Source organism: Delphinus delphis, chromosome 1 (genome assembly GCF_949987515.2).
Source record: "Delphinus delphis chromosome 1, mDelDel1.2, whole genome shotgun sequence".
NCBI lineage: Eukaryota > Metazoa > Chordata > Mammalia > Artiodactyla > Delphinidae > Delphinus > Delphinus delphis.
Window position 1 is genome coordinate 182,316,157 of NC_082683.1, and position 22,056 is coordinate 182,338,212.

The following is a 22,056-nucleotide window of genomic DNA, read 5'->3' on the forward strand; positions in this document are numbered from 1 at the left end:
ATGTGGGGATCCTCCTGGAAAAATTCGCGTAATCTAGTGGGCGGGGCTGGAGGAAAAGAGTCAAGGCGCCGGGAAAGGGGTGGGGGCGGGGAGGGGGGTGGGAGTGGGGGGGTCGGCAAGCTTGGAGGCGGGGGCGGGGGGGGTGTTACGGGCAGTGGGTGGGGCCCCGTGGGCCTCGAACCCTGATCTGCTTCTAGCCGGCGAATAACTGGAATTAACGGAGCAGGTTTAGTGTGCACGTGAGATACTCTGGACCTTTCCACCCGCCCCACCCGACTGCGGGGATAGTCACACAGTCACGTGCCGGGTGGGTCCCGGGGGTCGCACTTCGCTGGAGCTGGTCCCCGAGCCGCTGGCAGTGAAGTGACGGGGAAAGCGCGGGACCGGAAGGAGGGACGCGGGGCTCCAGGACTTCCAGCGCTTTCAGGCTAATACTGGATGCACACGAAATCACATGTTGAGCAAATATGTAAGTTTTAAAGCACACTGAGAAAACGGAAGCCTGTGACTCCACATTATCCACGTGGAGCATATATACGGGCGCTTCCCGGGTTCTACCCCTTGCGTCTTTCTTCGACCACCCGTGTCCTGAACTTTGTCTCTCCTTGACATTCTTAGTCGTTTGATTATAGGTGGAGGCATTCCCAAAGGATATATTGTTTGACTTTTCTCTGTTTGAGCTTTATACAAATGATACACAGTCTTGTGGGATTTGCTTTTATCGTTGAACGTTTCTTTGATTCACCCAAGCTGTTAAGTGTAAGCAAGCTGTAGAACATTTATTTTCACTGCTGTAACATTGCGTTTCTGTGAAGTCGTTTATGTCCAGTTGTTTATCCATTTTTCTGTGGACACTTGTCTCCAGTATTTTGTTATTGTTGGAGGCAAACCGACCGTGAAGCTAATGAAATTGGAGTTTCAGGGCCCCTCCCATGGGTCTCTCCCATCGACCCGAAAGAGGAGCCTTGCCAGTGTGTTCCCATGGTCATATGTTTGTAAAATCTACAGAAGGAAGACATTTAAACCACGATGGAAGAGGGCCACTTTCTCTTTACGTTCCTGCGCCCCCTCCTTCAGCCCTTTTCAGCTTGGGTGATACACGGCTGCAGGCATTTGGGGTTGAGCCAAGGTGGGTTGCATCAGGGATGCGTTTGAGTTCAGTGGAGAGTATGTGTGAGGTTTGCAGTCTTCAATGTCAGGCTCTTGCTTTTCGCCCCAGGGTAGGAAGGTGCATGAACAGATGGTCATATCAGAATAGGAATGTCCCACAACATCCAGCACCTGACCTATGTGTGTGTTGGGGCAGAAACCTAGTTTGAAATGTAGGGAGCTGGAAGCTAATCTGAAAAAACTCAGATGTGTAAAATTGTAAGTGGAGGATCCAGTTCTGACCTGGAAGTTCTCTCCTGTCAGGAACGTAGTCATGCTTCTATGTTTATAAATGCACTTTACATGTTTCCTTTAATGATGAGAATCACACAAAGTAAAATTTGTCAGATTCTCTGAGTTTGTAGGCCATAACCCTATAACAGAACTACAGTGAGTCTGTCTGGATGTGAAGACACATGTTTTCTACATCCCAAATATTAATAATAAAAAATGTTCAGTGAACTATGTTAGAAGAAGGGCAGTCTTCTCATTTTCTCTATGGAAAGTGATGTTGTGGAAATCATTGTCATATAAAGAGGGGATTAAGCCTATGCAGCCAAAAGAATGAAAGAAAAGGGTAGAGAGGTGTGTGAGACAGTTAATTTTAAAATTAGTATGGTGCTTTCCTGGGTTTTGTCACATTTGCAATTTGTTGTGATTTTTCTCCAATTACATAAGCTCATGCCTGACAAAACCTGAGCCTGCCTGGGTGATACTCACAAGGCTGGCAAGGGCCTTCCTGTGCACACCTCTTGCACTCGTCTCAGTTGAACCCAGGAGTAACAGGACTGGATCAGAGGGATGGGGTATACAGCTTTACACGATGTTGCCAAAATGTTTTCAAAGTGCTGGTACCAATCTATACTGCCACCAGCACGGATCAGCCCTTTCCTGTTATTCCACATTCTTTCCAATCATTGTTTTGGTCAAACTTCTTAATTTTTGCTAGTCTACTGAGAGTAAATTGGTACAAGATTATGGTCTTAATTTGCATTCTCTAATTACTGATAATGTCGAACATTTTTTCACGTGCTGATTGTTCATTCATATTTCTTTTCCTCTTCTAAGCGGATACCAATCTTCTGTCAATTGTATGTGTTGCAAATATTTTCTCCCTGTTTATAGCGTGTGTTTTCAAATATTTTTTTAAAATTTTGACTTCTGATTTTGAAAAAAAAATATCAAACTTACAGAAAAGTTTCAGGACTAATACAATGAACTCCTGTATACCCTTCACATAGATTCACAGTTTGCTGTATTTGTGTGTAAGAGAGACAAGATATAAATTATTTTTGCTGAACCATTTGAGAGTAAGTTGCAGCATGCACCTCTGAAAACAATGATGTTTCCTTATGTTGGCACAGAACAATTTTCAAATGTAGGTAATTTAGCACTGATATGATACGTCTAATATACAGTCCACATTGAAATTTCATCAGTTGTTCCAATAATGTCATTTAGACCAGGGGTCCCCAACCCCGGGCCACACAGAAGGAGGTGAGCGGTGGGTGAGCGAGCGAAGCAGCATCTGCGCTCTCCATGGCTGACATTACCGCCTGAACCATATCTCTCCACTACCCTCCTCCAACCCCTGTACGTGGAAAAATTGTCTTGCATGAAACCGGTCCCTGGTGCCAAAAAGGTTGGGGACCAATGATTTAGAGCAATCCCCCGCACCCCCAGGCCAGGGTCCAGTCCAAGATCTTTTCACTTTCTTTATTTCTATACTATCTTTAGATAAATATTAAGTTTAGCGTAGTTAAATATGTCTAGCCTTTCCTCTGTAATTAGCAAACTTTGATGTCTTAAAAAAATCCTGGTCTTGCCAGGGGTTGAGGGGAGGGAGGGATGAATGGGCAAAGCGTAGGGAATATTTAGGGCAGTGAAACTATTCTGTGTGACACTGTCATGGGGTACACATGTCATTATACCTTTGTCCAAACCTGTGGAATGTACAACAAGTGGAGTGAACCCTAATGTGAACCATGGACTCTGGGTGATGGTGATGCATGTCTGTAGGTTCGTTGAAGCAAACGTGCCATCTGGTGGGGGGGGTGCGTTGATAATGGCGGGGCTGGGCCTGTGTAGGGGCAGCAGGTAGACGGGGCATCTCTGTACCTTCTCAGTTTTGCTGTGAACCTAAAGGTGCTCTAGAAAATAAAGTCTATCAAATAGAAAAAAATATCCTTGTCTACCCTGCTATCTGAAAGGTATTTCTTCGAATTGGGGGGAAATTTTTAAAGTTTTGCCTTCTACATTTAAATCATTAATCCATAGGGAATTGGGTTTTGTCTGGTGTGAAGTAGGGATCCATTTCCTCTCCTTTCCTGTTTTCCAGATAGCCAGCCAACTGTCCAAACACCCTATATTGACTAGAATCCTTTCTCCAGTGACCTGCGGTTACCATCTCTGGTCATATATCAAGGCTCCAAAGTGTGAACGTCTGTTTCTGGACTCACTATTCTCTTCCTAGTTTTCTGTCCCTGTGCCAGTACCCTTCTGCCTGAATTACTATAGCTTTATACATTTTGCTGTCTGGTTGAGCAGGTTTGCTTCAGGATTGGCTTGGCTATTCTTGGCCCTTTTTTCGGGCACATACATTTTAGGATCCACTTGCCAATTTCCACAAAAAAGTCCTGATGTGATTATGATTGGAAATGCATTAATTCTGTAGGTCAATTTGGGGGGAGAATTGAAATTCCTATAGTAAGATTTTGCTATATATCTCTAGTTATTTAGGTTTTCTTTAACGATTTCTATAGAATTTCTAATTTTCTCTAGAGATACTTGCTCATCTTTGGTCAGATTTATTCTAGATTCATTACAGTTTATGTTGTTATCATAAATGTGTCTTAAACTTATGTTTTTGTTTTTAATAAGATTTTTTGGTGACTTTTTATTTATTTATTTTTTTGGCTGCGTTGGGTCTTTGTTGCTGCGTGTGGGCTTTCTCTAGTTGTGACGAGTGGAGGCTACTCTTAGTTCTCATTGCAGTGGCTTCTCGTTGCAGAGCATGGGCTCTAGGCATGCGGGGTTCAGTAGTAGTGGCACATGGACTCAGTAGTTGTGGCATGAAGTCCCTAGAGTGCAGGCTCAGTAGTTGTGGCGCATGGGCTTAGTTGCTCTGCAGCATGTGAGATCTTCCCGGACCAGGGATCAAACCCCTGTCCCCTGCATTGGCAGGCGGATTCTCAATCACTGCGCCACGAGGGAAGTCCTTAAACTTATGTTTTTGAATTATTTGCTGGTTTATAAAAATGAAATTGATTTTCACATATTGATATTTTAGCCACCTTGCTAAATGCTCTTCATATTTCCAATAATATGTAGATTATTTTTAGTTTTCTATTTAGAGGGTCACATCTTAAGTAATGACAGTTTTGTTTTTCCTTTCCTTTTCTTTCTCTTACCTTATCATGCTGGCTACCATCTCCAGCACGGGGTTGAACACATGTGATGATAGCAGACATTCTTGTGTAGTTCCTGGTTTTAAAATACTTTAATTCACACATTTCCTCATTAGGAATGACGTGTGTTGCAGGTTTTTCAAATACCCTTTATTGAGTTAAGGAAGTTCTGTTTCATTGTGAATTTGCTAAAAGTTTCACCATGAAAGAGTACTGGATTATATCAAATGCTTTTTTCCTCTCTTTTTTAATCTGTTGAGATCAGCAAAAGCATTTCCCCCTTATCTAGCAATATGAAGAATTATATTTATAATTTAAAGGTTTTTCGAATGTTAAACACCTTTGCATTCCTGAAATAAGCCTAATTTGTCCATAATATATTTTATATATCTGATATTTTATGTTAACATTTTGTTTAGGATTTTTAAGTTTATGTTTCTAAGTAAAATTGATCTGTAATTTTCCTTTCTCACTCTATCCATGGTTTTACAGGCATCAAAGAATGAATTGGGGAATATTTCTTTTTGTTCCTCCATTATTCTGTGGAATAAATTATATAATATTGAAATGACCTATCTGCTGAAAGTTTGGCAGAGCTCCCTATAAATTATCTGGGTGTCGAGTTTTTTTTTGTGTGGGTAGAAAGATTCTTACCTTTAGATTTATTGTTTTTCACAGTCATAGAACTATTCAGCCTTTCTTAAGGAATTCTTGGGTCAGTGTTGCTAAGTTATATGTGTTTTAATGTTCTTTTCAACTGTTTCATATTTACTTTCAGAAAGTTCTTCATTTTATCTTTTTAAAATGTATTTTATATATAATATTATGTCTCTTTTTCATTAATACTGACTTGATCTTTCTCTCATTTTTTTTCTTAATCCATCTCACCAAAAAGTTTGTCTCATTGTATGTTTCCCAAGAATCAACTTTTGACCTTGTTGATCCTCTTTATTGCAAGTTTGTTTTCCGTTTCACTGCTTTATGTTTTTTCTCTCTCTACTACTGTCTTCAGATTATTCTATTTTTCAGTTAATGAGTTTAGCATATTCACCTTTAATCTTTCTATTTTTCTAATATAAGCATCTAAGGCTATAAGTTTTCCTCAAATACTGCTTTTTCTGCATCCCACAAGTTTTGATACATAGTATTTTTATTCAGTTCTCGTATATTAAAATGTCCATTGTTATTTCTTCTTTAAACCATGAGTTATTTAAGGACTTTTAGTTTATTTATTTTTATTTTTGGCTGTGTTATGTCTTCGTTTCTGTGCAAGGGCCTTCTCTAGTTGTGGCAAGCGGGGGCCACTCTTCATCGCGGTGCACGGGCCTCTCACTGCTGCGGCCTCTCCCGTTGCGGAGCACAGGCTCCGGACACGCAGGCTCAGCGGCCATGGCTCACGGGCCCAGCCGCTCCGCGGCATGTGGGATCCTCCCAGACCGGGGCACGAACCCGCGTCCCCTGCATCGGCAGGCGGACTGTCAACCACTGCGCCACCAGGGAAGCCCCCACAAGTGCTTCTTTACGTTGGGCCTAAAACCATGTCCCCTTAACTTTCAATCAAGGGACCTGGTTCTAACCGTCGTTTCTAGCATTCCCAGCACTTTCTAATCCTTTGGAAACCTCAGAACTAGTTCAAGCTAATACGTGTTGCATAACCCTGCCCTGCCTGACGCTCATCAGTTTTCTCATAGAAGATTTGGACCCTTGTTGTATGCATGCCTCTTCTTACTATGACTTTAAGAAAACTAGTCAGTCTTTTTCTTCTGTTCTTTCTTTTTCAAAAACTAGGCAATTTTTACATGTGGGGTGTTTCATTCTTAATATATAGCCTAGTGAGTTAAACTCATTTCTGCACGTGAGTTAGGCATGCTGCATGAAGCCTACTATTAAACATCAAGCCCTTCATCTTTTGGCGTTAATAAGTCAACCTCAGAACCACTCAGGCCTCACATGTGGCTCTACCCCACCGTATGCTCTTTTGTAATGAGCTCAGAGTCAGATTTCCTCCTAGGTCTCACCAGAGCACAGTCTAGTTAACCTAAGCTGCGACTCCTGCTTTCTGCACAAAACGTCTTCACCGACATGGTTTTCAGATGGTCTTTTAATTGTGGGACCACGGGAAGCCTTACCCATGGTAGTTCACGTGGGGATCACAGATGGCACGATGAATGCATTGTTCTTGTGCATTATGCTTTATGGCAGGGAGGGACAGGAAACTATCCAGGGTGACTCAGTTAGACAAGAGTTGTGGAATGCGTACATCCTGCATAACCATGCTAAGAGTTTGCCTTAGGCTGTGTCTTAGAACCGGAAATGCTGCAAGAATGTGAGCTGACCTGTACGTTATCCTCATGCGCTGTTCAGACATGTACAGAACTAATAATGCCTATCGTTCTTTGATTCCGGGGACCTTCAGTCTCACACCTATTCGTTTATAGCTACTCCTTTTTTTTTTTTTAATTGGGGTATAGTTGATTTACAATGTTGTGTTAGTTTCAGGTGTACAGCAAAGTGATTCAGTTATAAATATATATATTACTCCTTATTCCTTTAGTATGGGAGGCTTGGAAACCCGTATAACTTACGTCGAGGGGAAGACAGGAAAGCACAGGTTGATAGCATTTGGCTGCCATGGATACTTCTTTCACTTGTGTCATCACAATGAATCAGACCACAACTTGGACTCAACTACTTTCTGCCGTCGGTGACTTTTCCCGATAAACACTATGACAGAATCTTCAAGTTCTAAAAATTGATTTACTCATTCAAGGGATTTCTGGCATCTACCACATGGCGAGCGTAGGAATACAATGATGAACAAGAAAGACGTAGTCTCTGTCTTACAGTAGAGGTGGGGCGATAATTACACAGTAAGTGCTGTGACAGGGGACGTACAGAATGTCGGAGGAGTGTGTAGGATGGGAACACAAACCAGACGTGGGGGAAAAGAGAAGGCCTTCCAGAGGAAATGACACCTAAGCTGAGATCTGAAAGGCCAAAGATAAATTGGGACAATTGACACAAGAAAAAGAGGAGGAGGGAAAGGCCCAAAGTGAGAGTACGGCACATGCAAGGAACTGAAAGAAGTTAGGGGTCATCTGCTTAGGCCAGGTTATGCTGCAGTAACAAGTGACCCCAAGTCTCAGTGGCACACAACAACAACAGTGGTTTATTTCTCATTCATGCTGCGATGTGGAGAAAAGATTGTTGGGCGTAAAACTGAGGGAGGAAGCTGAGGTAATAATTCAGGCTGGAGCAGACGGTGGCCTGAACGCAGGTAGAGGCCATGGGGATACAGAGGAGTGGACGGAATCAAGAGATGCATAAGAAGTAGGGTTACTAGCTCTCCCTGGTTGACTGGATGTGGCGGGTGAAAGAAAGGAACCATGGTTGACACTCGAGTTGCTTTATTCTAACCACAGAGCAGAGCAGGAAGATTAAAGCTTTTATAGAGATGAATTTAATACAATAGTGTGATAAATATTTTATTGTTAATAATTTTAGAAACGTCTTCCTACTAATCTTGAACACATCATAGAGTTAATGATCTTGGTAATCATATTATTCCTTCTGCCCAAACTCCTGGCACAGATGTATTCACAGAACTACATAGTTCTTGGCAGTGAGGCTTCTGGGATGCCAAATTAGGAGGTGTCTAGTTAAAACTAGGTGTGTGTTACAAATCTAAAACTTCATCCTAAAACTTGAAGTTATGGGACTTCCCTGGCGGTCCAGTGGTTAAGACTTCGCCTTCCAATGCAGGGGGTGCGGGTTCTATCCCTGGTCAGGGAGCTAAGATCCCACATGCCCAGCGGCCAAAAAACCGAAACATAGAACAGAAGCAATAGTGTAACAAATTCAATAAAGACTTTAAAAATGGTCCACATCAAAAAAAAAAATCTTAAAAATACCCCTCGAACTTACAAAGTCATTGGATGGTTAGAAAAAGTACACTGGTACTGAGCGATTGTCAGGGAGGAAGAGATTTCCCTCTACCCTTCTAGGTTCTTCTGGATGGTCTAAGAATTAAATTGACATGAAACGTTAACAGGAGAAAATCACGCAAAGTTTCATAACATGTCTTCATGGGAGAGATCCACAAAAACTGAGTAACTCCCCCAAACAGCCAAAACCCTCACCTTAAATACCATCTTCAACTAAAGACAAAAGAGGAAGTTACGGGTAGTGGTTTGGGACCTCAAAGGGGAGGAAGGCCATTTACATGGAGATGGAAAAGCAAATGCTTGGTGAGCGAGTTTGCTGAGCCAGCAGACACAATGGGACAGAGTGGACTCTGGTCTCCAGGCCCTGCCGACTTCCCCACCACACCGGCCCGGCCCGTATTCTTTGCAGAGATCTCTGGCGATAGCTCTATTTCGGGAACAGGCCCTCTATCGAAATTCTTTTAGGCAGCTGGGGGAAGGTCAGAGTTTCTCCCTGCGTCTTCTGGCCTTGATTGTTTTCAACTCAAAATAATCCATGTCCCAAAGAGACATTTTGGGGTGGAAATTTTGGTCCCCTACACTATAAAGTCTGCATATGTAGACCTTAGCGAAGGGAGGTACATACAGTTTTCATTAGATTAAACACTGCAAAGCTGGTATACTCTGAAGACGTCATACAAGAGCCGTGCCCGTTGGAACACTTAGAAATCTGCCAGTGTGCGTCCATTTTCCAGAGGGAAAGATGCTGCGTGGACTGTCCCTTTGAAGATTAGGCCTGTTTCTGGGACATTATATTCTCAAGAGATCTTTTTTTTTCTTTTTTAAATATTTATTTATTTTTTTGGCTGTGTTGAGTCTTCATTGCTGCGCGCGGGCTTTCTCTAGTTGCAGCGAGCAGGGCCTACTCTTCGTCGCGGTGCGCGGGCTTCTCATTGTGGCTTCTCTTGTTGCGGAGCATGGACTCTAGGCGCGCGAGCTTCAGTAGTTTCAGCACGCAGGCTCAGTAGTTGTGGCACATGGGCTCTAGGGCGCACGGACTTAAGTACTTGCGGCATGTGGGCTCAGTAGTTGTGGCGCACAGGCTTGGTGGCTCCGCGGCATGTCAGATCTTCCCGGACCAGAGATCAAACCCGCGTCCCCTGCATTGGCAGGCAGGTTCTTAACCACTGGACCACCAGCTAAGTCCCCTCAAGAGATCTTAAGTTTTTCCAAGGCAACTCTAAATTTCTCAGCAGTGGACATATTGAGAGCGGCAATTCAGATATTCTCTTATCTGGCAATAATCTTCCTTCCTCCCAGTTTTCCCTGCCCTACTTTTCCTGCCGTGATCATTTTTCAACCACACTGGGACCACTAGTCTATTAATTTCTCTATTTTCTCCCAACATGTATGCCATCTTATGTCTTCCTTTCCCATCGTATCCAACTTAGATTCTGTACTGTGGGGTTAACTTCAGCACACCTGCCACAAACCTTGGTGGTTTCGTTCAGTTGCTTCATTTGAAATGTTCACTTTCAGTGACAGTTTACCTAGTGCAGCAAAACAAATCAGTACTTCATATAGGAGAAGAAAATAACATTAAACTGAGATATTTAAGACAGGGGGAAGAGTTGGTTATTTGACTTTAAGTCAAGCTATCAAAAACTATTAGTTTTGAGATGTCCCTCTTTGTGTAAGTCTATGATAAAATGTGAATTTAGAATTAGTCAAGATTTCAATGAGGGACGCTTAAGCTCTTATATGTATCAAGGACTTAAAAATATTCTTACATAGCAATTCCCACTCTAGGTTTTTTCCTTATAAACTAATTACTGATACACATAAGGTATATTTTGGGTGTATTTTTTTTTTACGTCATTTGATGATAATGTTGTTGTGGTAACAGCCTAAATATTCACCAAAAGGGAATTAAATTAATATTGTATATCTGTACAATGGAATAAAAGGCAGCCATTAAAACTTATGTTGAATATTTAATGACATGAGAGGATGTTAGTGATTTCTTTTAAAAAAAAAAGGTTAAAAACTGTATTTAGTATGATCCAGTTATTTTGAAAAATATTAATAAATACCCAGAAAAAAAGAGGGAGGAGTTGTGGCAAATATTAATAGTAGACATTTAGATCAGTGGAATAAAATTGAAAGTCCAGAAATAAATCCTTACATTTATGGTCAACTGTTTTTCAATAAGGGTGCCAAGAAAATTCAGTAGGGGAAAGAATAGTCTTTTCAGTAAATGGTGGTGGGACCAGATATCCACATGCAAAAAATGAAGGTGGGTCCCTGCCTCACACTATACACAAAAATTCACTCAAAATGGACAGACTCAAATGTAAGAGCTAAGATGTTAAAACTCCTAGGAGAAAACATAGGAGTGATCTTCATGACCTTGGGTTAGGCAAAACCTTAGATATGACACCAAAAGCACAAGGGACAAAAGAAAAAAATAGATCAGTTTAAAACTTTTGTGCTAGAAATGATATCAAGAAAGTGAAAAGACAGCTCACAGATTGGGAGAAATGATTTGTAATTCATATATCTGATAAGAGGCTTATATCCAGAGTATATAAAGAGGTCTGACAGCCCAACAATAAAAAGAAAAGTAACCCAATTTTTAAAAGGGCAAACAGTTTGAATAGACATTTCTCCATAGAAGATATACAAATAGCCAATAAACATAAGAAAAAAACTCTCAACACCATTATTTATTAGGGAAATACAAATCAAAACCACAAGGAGATACCACTTCACACCAACTAGGATTGCTATTTAAAAGAGAAAAATGACAGACAATAAGAAGTGTTATATGGAGAAACTGGAACCTTCTTACATTGGTGATGGGAGTGTAAAGTGGTACACAACCATTCTGGAAAGCAGTCTAGCAGTTGCTCAAAATGTTAAGCATAGAGTCACCATGTGTAACCCAGAAATTCTACTCCTACACTCCAAGAGACTCAAAAAGAGGTGTTCAAACAAAAACTTGTACAGGAATATTCATAGCAGCATTATTCCCGACCATCAGAACCTGGAAACAATCCAATGTGCGTCATAAATGGATTTTTAAAAAGCGGCATATCCATACATTGGAATATTATTCAGTAATAAAAAATTAAGTACCGATACATGCTACAATTTGCATGAATCTTGGAAACATTAAGCGAAGTGAAAGAGGTCAGTCACAAAAGACCACATATTGTGATTCCACTTATATTAAAGGTCCAGAATAAGCAAATTTACAGAGACAGGAAGCAGATCAGTGGTTGTCTAGGGCTGAGTAGGGCCGCTGTGTGGTAGGGAAAAATGGGAAGTGATGGCTAATGGGTTTCTTTTTGGAGTGATGGAATGTTCTAAAATTATACTGTGGTGATGGTTGTACAACCCAGTACACATATTTTAAAATATTTAACTATACACTTAAGATGGGTGAATTGTACGGTACGTGAATCTCAAGAAAGCTTTCTAAAGTGTTAATAGCTCTTCCTGGAAGGTGAGCTTATGCTGGTTTTTATCTTTTTGTTCATCTGTATCCCCTGCAGTGAACAAGCGTTTCTAGTCGTAAGAAAAAAGAAAGTTATTCGTTTCAATGGTTTGTTGTCTCAGCAAGGTAACTTCTTAGAATTAAGTATAGAAGTTCTTGGGTTTAAGACCATTCTCTTTTTTTTTTTTTTTTTTTTGCGGTACGCGGGCCTCTCACTGTTGTGGCCTCTCCCGCTGCGGAGCACAGGCTCTGGACTCGCAGGCTCAGCGGCCATGGCTCACGGGGCCCAGCCGCTCCGCGGCATGTGGGATCTTCCCGGACCGGGACACGAACCCGTGCCCCCTGCATCGGCAGGCAGACTCTCAGCCACTGCGCCACCAGGGAAGCCCCAAGACCATTCTTAAGTTAAATCACTGTCTTCAGAAGCAAACTGCTCCATTCTCCCAAGCCATTCCTACATCTTCTAACTGTCCTCTACTGCAGAATAGAGGAACGTTTCTGTTTTTTTTTTCCATCAAATAATGATATCTGGTGGGTGTTTCTACTTTTCTCGTCTTGTGTGGTGATTCATTCCAGGCTGCATGCCTTTCCATTTTTGACTTTTCATTGTTTGCTGCATCCCAAGAACCTCTGCACTTTAAAAATCTTAATTTGCAATGGTAATATATTCAGTGTGGTTTCACAAATTGGGTTTAATACTTTAATCCACTTTAGCACATCCTTCCCTTACCCCATGACGGGTTAGCATTTGGTGGTAATCCTTTCACAGTGATAAATACAAGCAACAGTGTTTTGCAAAAAAAAAAAAAAATCTTAAATTTCAATTTGACAGTATAATAATATACTGTGGGAATTAAAATGACTGTGTTAAAATAGATTATAAATAGTCTGAAAGATTATATAAAAGTATTTTAAAGAATTGGAGATTTTCTCTTTATTATAGCATATGTTAATATGTTGATTAATTCTTTTTTGCAGGTGGGTGGATCAATCAGTATCAGATGATAACTGGGCTTAAGGAAAATAACTTTCAAGTCATACTTGCTTAAAAGAGATCTACTTAGTCAAAAGGCTACATTGCTTAAACAGTGAGAAAAATCCATGAATAGGTAATAATATCAAATTTTCTTCTTAGACATAGGCCATGAAATTAGAAATAACTACATTAAAAAGGGGCAGGAGGACCAGACCACAAAATCTGCTATAATTCATAGAAAAACACTTCCGAAAGTTAAAAGCAGTATAAAATAGAAATTATTATTATTATGTGAAGCAAGAAGATATATGTTCTTAAAGAGCATGAACATAAGCCTTTGCAAGAAATTTCAAGGTGAAGGTTTTTGCTTATGTTTTTGAATTTTTATCCTTGAAGTCAGTGTTCTGAGAAACAGCCGGAGTTCTGCAGAGGCGCCTGGAAATTGGGAGTGTGGGTAGCAGCCTTCAGTTTTCTACCAAGGGGTGATTTCATTTAAATACTTGGTCTGGAGCTTAAAAAAAAAGGGAAAAAAGCTTAGAAACCAACGCTGGTTTTTCAGTGACCACTTACGTAAACGTTTACATCTTTGCAGTCGTGACCTGCCCCTGAATTCTAAGGTGGAAAAGGGAAAGCCCTTATATGGCGATGCAGGCAGACCCGCAGCTGGGCTAGAACCCGCTGTCAGAAGTGTTTGCTACGTAACAGCCCAGATTTGTGTCAAAGAGCGGAGGATGCAGTTGTGTGTGTACCCCTTGGAGACTTCGCTTATTAAGCAAAAGACCAGAGGGTGGCGCGTCGGAGAAATGCTGTCAAGTACAAGATACACGCTTCCACTCAGGATTATTATGTAATACTTATTTTGGAGGAAAAGGAATCACACTGAGGCTTTATCAGAGCCCTTTGCTAAGATTGCCTGTCTCCTGTCTGCCTCACCTGCTGTAATTCCTTGAGGGTAGAGACCCTGAATTTTCCCCTTTTTGTCACCAACACCTTTGTAGGCCTTGGCACATCAAAAATATTTGAATGATTTACAAGGATGTAATAATCTACCAAGTTACCAACTAAACGATAAGAATTTATTTTCCAGTTTAAGGTAATTGGTGGCTCTCAGAGTAGAGAGAGCTGCTAACAGGAGCTGTTTGCAGATTCTCATTGGGTAAGATAACAACCAAAGGGAGTTCCTGGCCCCTAATATTCTCCACCTTAAACATTCTCGTTCCTACACCTAGAGTATCTCCTTTTTATTTATTTTTAAAATTTTATTTATTTATTTATTTTTGGCTGCGTTGGGTCTTCGTTGCTGTGCACGGGCTTTCTCTAGTTGTGGCGAGCGGGGGCTACTCTTCATTGCCTCATTGGGGCTTCTCACTGTGGTGGCTTCTCTTGTTGCGGAGCACGGGCTCTAGGCATGTGGGCTTCAGTAGTTGTGGCACGAGGGCTCAGTAGTTGTGGCTCGCGGGCTCTAGGGCGCAGGCTCAGTAGTGTGGCACACGGGCTTAGTTGCTCCGCGGCCTGTGGGGTCTTTCCGGAGCAGAGATTGAACCCGTGTCCCTTGCATTGGCAGGCAGATTCTTATCCACTGCACCACTAGGGAAGTCCCAGTATCTCCTTTTTATAAGAGTGGGTCATTACAAAAGCTTGTACCACAAGCTTGGTTAGCTTGTTTCTCTGAAAGGTAATAGATTTACCTAATAGGTAATAGGATTACCTAATCCAAGTGTGCCACTTGGATTATTCCTAAAAAGCATTACAAATATTTCTGGATTAGGATTCAACTTTGAGAAACGTGAAGATGCTACATTTCCTAAATCAAATAAGATTTCCCTATGAATATGGCTGCTGCAACTTTACCTCACTTGCTTTCTGTAAATAGCCAAATATCAATTTGTATGTCTATAATTATAATTTTCATCTTGTGAGTAAAAATATCAGTATTTAGTTTACCTTGCAATTACTTTTAAAAAAAAACATATGCTATAATCTGAATGTCTGTGTCGTCCCAAAATTGATCTGTTGAAATCTTAACTCCCAACATGATAGTCTTAGGAGGTGAGACTTTGAGGAGATGCTTAGGTCATAAAGGTGGAGCCCTCATGAGTGGGATTAGTGTTCTCATAAAAGAGACCCCACAGAGCTTCCTCGCCCCTTCCATCGCCTGAGGACACGGTGAGAAGGCACCGTCTATGAATGAGGAACTGGACCCTCGCCAGTCACCGAATTGCTGGCACGGTGTTGACCTTGGACTTCCCAGCCTCCAGAATTATGAGAAATAAATTTTGTTTACAGAATGACAGTCTGTGGTACTTCGGTAGAGCATCTGGAACAGCTTAAGACACCGTAGTAGCTTAAATATGTTATACGGTAGGATGTGGAATCGATTTCCTTTTACAACATAAAACATTGGAAAATGAATGTAATAAATCATTTTGCTTAGCCTTTCTTATGTTTATCTTTTATGTAGATAGATTTCATAATGACAAAAAAAAAAAGAAGAAAAGAAAAGAAGGAACCGTGAGTCACCCACAGAGGACGCCAGGGAACTGTGACATAATAAGAAATATGTGTTTGGTGTCTACACGGGCTTCCTGGCACAGAGCTCCTGAAACGCTTGGAATTTCTTGAGCGATCGGGTAAAATGAGGCCTCTTTGCTTATTTGTAACTGGCCTCTTTCAACCACACCTGAGTTTGTGTTAATGAGATGACTTAGAAAAGACCCTAAGGATGGGACTGAGGGGAGGCTGGGTTGATTAGAGGGTCAGACCTTTCAGCCCCACCCACTGACCTCGGGGGAGGGGCGAGGGGCTGGAGATGGACTTAATCACCAATGGCCAATGATTTAATCGATGACGCCTAAGAAATGAAGCCTCCGTAAAAACCCTAAACAACGGGTTTTGGAGAGCATCTGGGCTGGTGAACACGTCAAAGTCCTGGGAGTGGTGGGCATGGATGCCCCACCCCTCCCCCAGTACCTGTGCATCTTGTCCCTTTGGCTGTTCCTGAGTTGTGTCCTTTGTAATAAATGGGTGATAGTAAGTGCTTTCCTAACTTCTGTGAGCAAATGATCAAGCTGAGGTGAGGGTTGTGGGGATCTCCGATTTATAGCTGGTTGGTCAGAAGTACAGGTACCCGGGATTTGCAACTAGCATCTCAAGTTGGGGATGGTCTTGAGGGACTGTGCCTCTAGCCCGTCTGCACTAACTTTGGGTAGTTAGTGTCAGAATTGCTTCATGGGACAGAGAATCCCACACATCTGGCCTCAGAAGTTTTGTGAGTAGAAGAAATAGTCATAGTTTTCTTTTAGGAACCAACCTATCATTCTAACAACTTATAAATAAAAAGAAAGAATCAAACACTTGTCTGGCCTTCCTGTACAAACTGTACCTGAGGGTAACCACTGGTTGATGAAATGGTTTCCCTTTGTAGAGAGATTCCAGCTAAGAAGCGAAGCAGGCCTCATAGATCCAGAAATATCACAGGGCTGCAGCCTCCAGTGAAAGAGCGGGTGTAAGCAAAGATCACCAACGGCTGCTAAAAGCATTAGGTGAAAAAAGGACAGAACTTGACAGTGTTATGAGTCAGCCTGGCAGGGCCTGGGCCCTCTGAACAATCCCAGCGTCACAGAAACAGACAGATATTCCTTGCTTCCCGATGGAAGCACGCAAAACCACTTACACAGTATTCACGCCAAAGAAATTGAACCTAAATCTGATTGAGCCTCTAGATGTATGAATTTACAGAAAACAGAAGAGACAGAGGAGGCTTTTAAACAACGTCAGTGGCATGCAATTAGCAAGATTCAGACTGTGGAAAAACTTACAGGAACAAATGACAAATACATTTCCAGGAAAAGAAAGGAAGTGAGCCTGACTGAAACGGAGGAGGAACCCATGGCTTAGAAGAGACATAGAAACTGAATGTAACACGTGACCCTTATTTGGCTCTTAAACAAACTGGTCGTTAAGAAAGAAAAAAATTCAAGAGCTACCCAGAAGGCTTTCTCTACTAAAGGCAGAGACAGGGTCACAAACCCCACCCACTGTCTTTGACTTTTCTTGGCTTAAATCCTGTAATTAAAGAGGTGTGCCTTTTAGTTCAACCTTCTTGTCCAGAGCTCACACCCTTTACAAGTCAGCACATTAAACCTCATCAGTCACAGATTCTCAGACTTTGCTGAGTTCATGAGCTTGTTTCCCAAGGGCGGGCGTCAGTGAAACATCTACAGCTCGAAGGTGATGATTTTTCTAAAAGCCACCGACTTCATGAGGGTACTGAGCTCCCTGGTCTTTACACGTTTGATTCTTCAGAGTCGATTGCAAGTGATACGCTGGTCAAGGGGGTTGGAGCAGGCCTGGCGAAGATGGTGATGTTCTGATTTCTTGTGTGTTTTGTCTTTGGAATTTTTTTTTTTTCTGTATGTCTTCATAGGAATGAACGAGAGTTTAGAAGACCAAATATTTCAAACCAACCAGTGAAGCCCTTTGGTGCGTTTTTGACTCCAAAGCAGCAAGACTGTCTCCTGGTCTCCCAGGGCCATACGCCACGGGGTCACTTTTCAAATTAAGGTGCAATCCAAGTGAAGGTGGAAAGGCAAGGTGTGAGGTCCTTCGACAGCATCCCTGGTAGGTAACCATCCACTCTCTATAAACACCTCCAATAGGAAATCTCAGCCACATTTTATGAAGCTTCACTGTTGCCTCACCAGGAACCAGTCTTCCCCATTTCCCAGGACAGCACTTCAAGTCTTAGAGACAGTGTTCTCATCCCCACCCCGAGTCAGTGATTCCTACCTGGAGTCTAGGGAATGTGAGGGGACAGCCATCCTATTGGACAATAGCAGCTCCTTGGAACAGCCAAGGTTAGCAGTTGGGGACTTTTCCTTAGATGCCGTGATGCTCTGTTGAGGTTAGAAATTTATTTCAGTGGTTAGAAAACAAGAACATACGCTAAAATCTTTAAAAATGGTTTTATTTTATTTTTTTTAAAGATTTTTCGGTTTTGACATGGACCATTTTTAAAGTCTTTATTGAATTTGTTACAGTATTGCTTCTGTTTTATGTTTTGGTTTTTTGGCCACAAGGCATGTGGGAGCTTAGCTCCCCCAGTGCAGGGGGTGTGGGATCGAACCCACAGCCCCTGCGTTGGAAGGCGAAGTCTTAACCACTGGACCACCAGGGAAGTCCCTAAAAGTGGTTTTAAAACCACTCTCTTAAGTTTTCTGTTCCCCAGGGTAAACATTGCTTGCTCTTTGAAATATTGGTAATACAGGTTTATATATTTTTTAAAATATAATAAATAATGAAGTATAAATTATATATAAGAAATTACATGTATATTATATTAAAATATATATGTATGTTATTAGAAAAGGGTAGCCTCACCCACACTCACTTTTAGGACAAGACCTAGCGACTGTACACATCACTTGTCGTCACATCTCATTGGCTGGAGCGTTGCCACGTGGCTGCACCTGCTGTCAGGGAGCTGGGAGAGGTAGTGTGTGTCTGGCCAGGGTAAAACTTTCCCTGCTCTGGAAGGAGGGAAGAGGCAGCGTGGGGGGCTCTTGGCATCTCTGCCACGATAACTCTAAATAGAATCTATGCGACCACATAGCATAATGACAGTGTGTCCTGGTTTTGTCACCAGGCCCAGCGGTGAGGCTGCGTAAGGGTCACGGGAGTGGAGACACACAGAACGGAGCCAGTATTCAGTTCAGGAATCATAGGATTTAGTGCACGTGATGAGCACACAGCACAGCTTAGTAAGAGTAGGGAGAACAGAGAAGGGGTACCGACCTCGCCAAGGAGAAGTCCGGGAGGAGGCAGCTCAGCGCCAGCAGGGTCCCTGGTTGGTGATGGTTTCAGGATGTCTGTGAGTGGGACTCGCCCTCGGCTGGGACAGGGCCTCGGGCAGCGCCTGGGCATTCCACAGTGTCTGGTCGGGTCCTCCAGCCAAGAGCCTTCAGTGTCCGACTCTGGGGGGTCTGCCTGGAGGTGGGCAGGTGCTGCCCCAGGGCCTCTCGTCTCCAGCAGCTACTCTGTGCCAGCGAAGGTTTCCGTGATGTTACAAGGCAAGTCCTTAAATTCATTCTCTAAGTCTGTGAGTCTCTTCCTGTTTTGTAAACAAGTTCATTTGTAGCATCTTTCTTTTTAGATTCCGCATATCGATATCGTATATTGGTCTTACTAACACAACATTGTTAATCACCTATGCTTCAATATACAATAAAAATTAAACAAACAAACAAAAAACAAAGTCCTCATCTAGAGGAATGCTCTTAGCTCACCATACGGACGCACTCACAGCCCGGCACCCGACGCTTTGGAACAACTAGCCTGGCAGTTGACGCTGGCCGTTGGGACTCCGCTTTGACTGCTGAACAAAGCTTGAATCCGAGGAGTTTCACACCAGACAAGCAGGGAGCACAGACTGCAGCGTAACCGTCCTAAACTGAGAGCTTCACTGAAATATTCAAATACAAGGAACGTGTGCGAAAGGCGTTTGTTCTCAGCTAACACCCGTTCAGTCCACCTCCAGTCACAATTCCGGGTTTTGTTTGGGAATCTAGTCTTCCTCTCTGTCCATCTGGTTGAGGGGGAGTCTGGGGGTGACTTGTGACCTAGCCAAACCTCTCAGAACCCCACAGTCCCTAGACGAGCGTGACTGGGTCGGGATTGGCACGTGACTCATTCCAGCTACTAGAAAAGCAGGTTCCTTTAATTCTGCTGCCATCTTGCCATGTGGAGCATATGACAATGAAAGAACTTTTTTTTTAGCCCAGGATCCAGCCACGTTTCGCGTCTGCTCTCCACTGGGGCTTCTTAGGCACGAGATCCAGGAAATCCTCTTCTCCATCCCTGTTTTGTTTTTCTCCTTACACCAGTTTGTAGTGGGTTTTCTGTAACTTGCAATAGAAAAAAAATCCTAACTGATACATTTGAGATTATTCCTAACTCTCCTACATGGAAAATAACACAATAAACAATTAAAATAATTAAATAAGATAATTAAAAACCAAGTAAGATATCTGACTAGTTCATCTATTCGCATGAATGAACTGTTATATAGCAGAGATATACAAAGCGTCATTGTTCTGCACTGTGCAGCCAGAATCTGAAGCCCTAGCCTGATCACAGGCTGCAAGAATTCTTTGCCACACGTTGCTCGGTAACGAATATTACTGTAGATTTAAGAGCTTGAAAATTCCGTCATTATCAACAATTCAGCCTGAAATCTTTCTGGAACGACGTGGGAATATAAATAAGTTTAAAAGGCATCAAGCCATTCCTTCCTCTTTCTAACAGCTTCTTTTCTAGGAAGTCAAACTCTTCTTTTACACAGACCTCTTGTTCTCACCCTGTGGTTCTTAAAAGACGCCAACAATACTTCTCCTTACCACTTACACTGAATAAATAATTCAGGGTAATATAATACCCAGTGGAACTTAGAACTGATAGACTTCTTCCAAGCCCTTTAAGATGTATCTTCAAAAGAAAACACTGAAGACCACTTTTATGGATTCCTCTATTCTTCCTAATAAGGTCAAAATAATAACAACACTCATACTTCACATTGTCTGTTTGGCAAAGGCCCGTTTGACCGATAGGATGGTGCTGGTAACAGGCACGTGAACCCTGCAAGGCTCCTGCCTTGTGCGAGGTTAAGGGACGCGCGGGCAGAGGGGAATGCAAAGGTGTTCTATCACATCTTCTCTAACGAACGACCGCATCAGAGTTACCTTAGAAACAAAGGGTTTATCTCATCTTACAGATGGGCAGGGACTTCCCTGGTGGTATAGCAGTTAAGAATCCACCTGCCAGTGCAGGGGACTTGGGTTCAATCCCTGGTCCAGGAAGATCCCACATGCCGCGGAGCAACTAAGCCCGGGCGCCACAACTACTGAGCCTGCGCTCTATAGCCCGTGAGCCACAACTACTGAGGCCATGCACCACCACTACTGAATCCCTCGCGCCTAGAGCCCATGCTCCCCAACAAGAGAAACCACTGCGAAGAGAAGCCCTTGTACTGCAACGAAGGGCGGCCCCCGCTCACCGCAACCAGAGAAAGCCCGCACGCAGCAACTAAGACCCAACGCAGCCAAAATAAATAAATTAATTAATTACTTTTTTTAAAAAGGAGGGAATTCCAGTCCTTTTCAGTAACCCATGTAGTTACGTAACAAGCCTCACAAGAAGTTAATCAACTATGTTTTATCCAAATCCGTTGGGTTGAAATTCCTCTGTCCTCAGTGGAATTAGAAAGCTACTGCCTGTCATCAGTGTGAGGCCCCTTCATGTATTTGAACCCTGTATTAAAAGCTCTGTTTTGTGCTGAACATCTTCTTTATGATTTCTTTTTTAAAAACCATTTTTAAATGGAAGTAGAGTTAATTTACAATGTTATGTTGGTTTCAGGTATCCAGCAAAGTGATTCTGTTTTATATATAGATGTATATATATATTTTTTCAATTGTATATATTTTCAATTGTATATATACATAATAGTCTTTTTCAGATTCTTTTCCATTATAGGTTGTTATACGATATTGAATATGGTTCCCTGTGCTATACAGTAGGTCCTTGTTGTTTATCTATTCTATATATACATGTTAATCCCAAACTCCTAATTTCTCTCTCCCCCTGTGCTGAATATCTTTAACCTTTAACCCAGTCATTCTCAACTGGAGTGATTTTATCCCCAGGGGACATTTGGCAACGTGTGCAGCCTTTTTTGGTTGTCACAACTGAAGGGCAAATGCTACTGGCGTCTAGTGGGTAGAGGGCATGGTTGCTCTAAACACCCTACAATGCGCAGGGTGGTTCTCCACACACACACACACACACACACACACACGGACACACATGGACACACATGCACACAGCCCTCCAAAGAATTATCCTCCAGTGTTAATAGTACCAAGGTTGATAAACTAGTTATCTTCTTAGTATTCTTATTTTCCAGACCTTTAGTAATCATTTGAATTTTCTTTCTGATTTTTAAAACTATTTATTTTATTTTTGGCTGCATTGGGTCTTCGTTGCTGCACCCGGGCTTTCTCTAGTTGTGGCGAGCAGGGGCTACTCTTTGTTGTGGTGGCTTCTCTT

At 42.2% G+C, this 22,056-nt stretch overlaps 1 long non-coding RNA gene across 1 annotated transcript; it reads left to right on the forward strand.

Moving 5' to 3' along the window:
• Positions 1-207: 207 nt before the first annotated feature.
• Positions 208-19,920, forward strand: LOC132425017 (uncharacterized). The gene is made up of 5 exons (XR_009519323.1): positions 208-469; positions 12,957-13,087; positions 15,416-15,584; positions 17,381-17,574; positions 19,106-19,920. It is a non-coding gene; the product is annotated as an uncharacterized lncRNA (long non-coding RNA).
• The last annotated feature ends 2,136 nt before the right edge of the window (positions 19,921-22,056 follow it).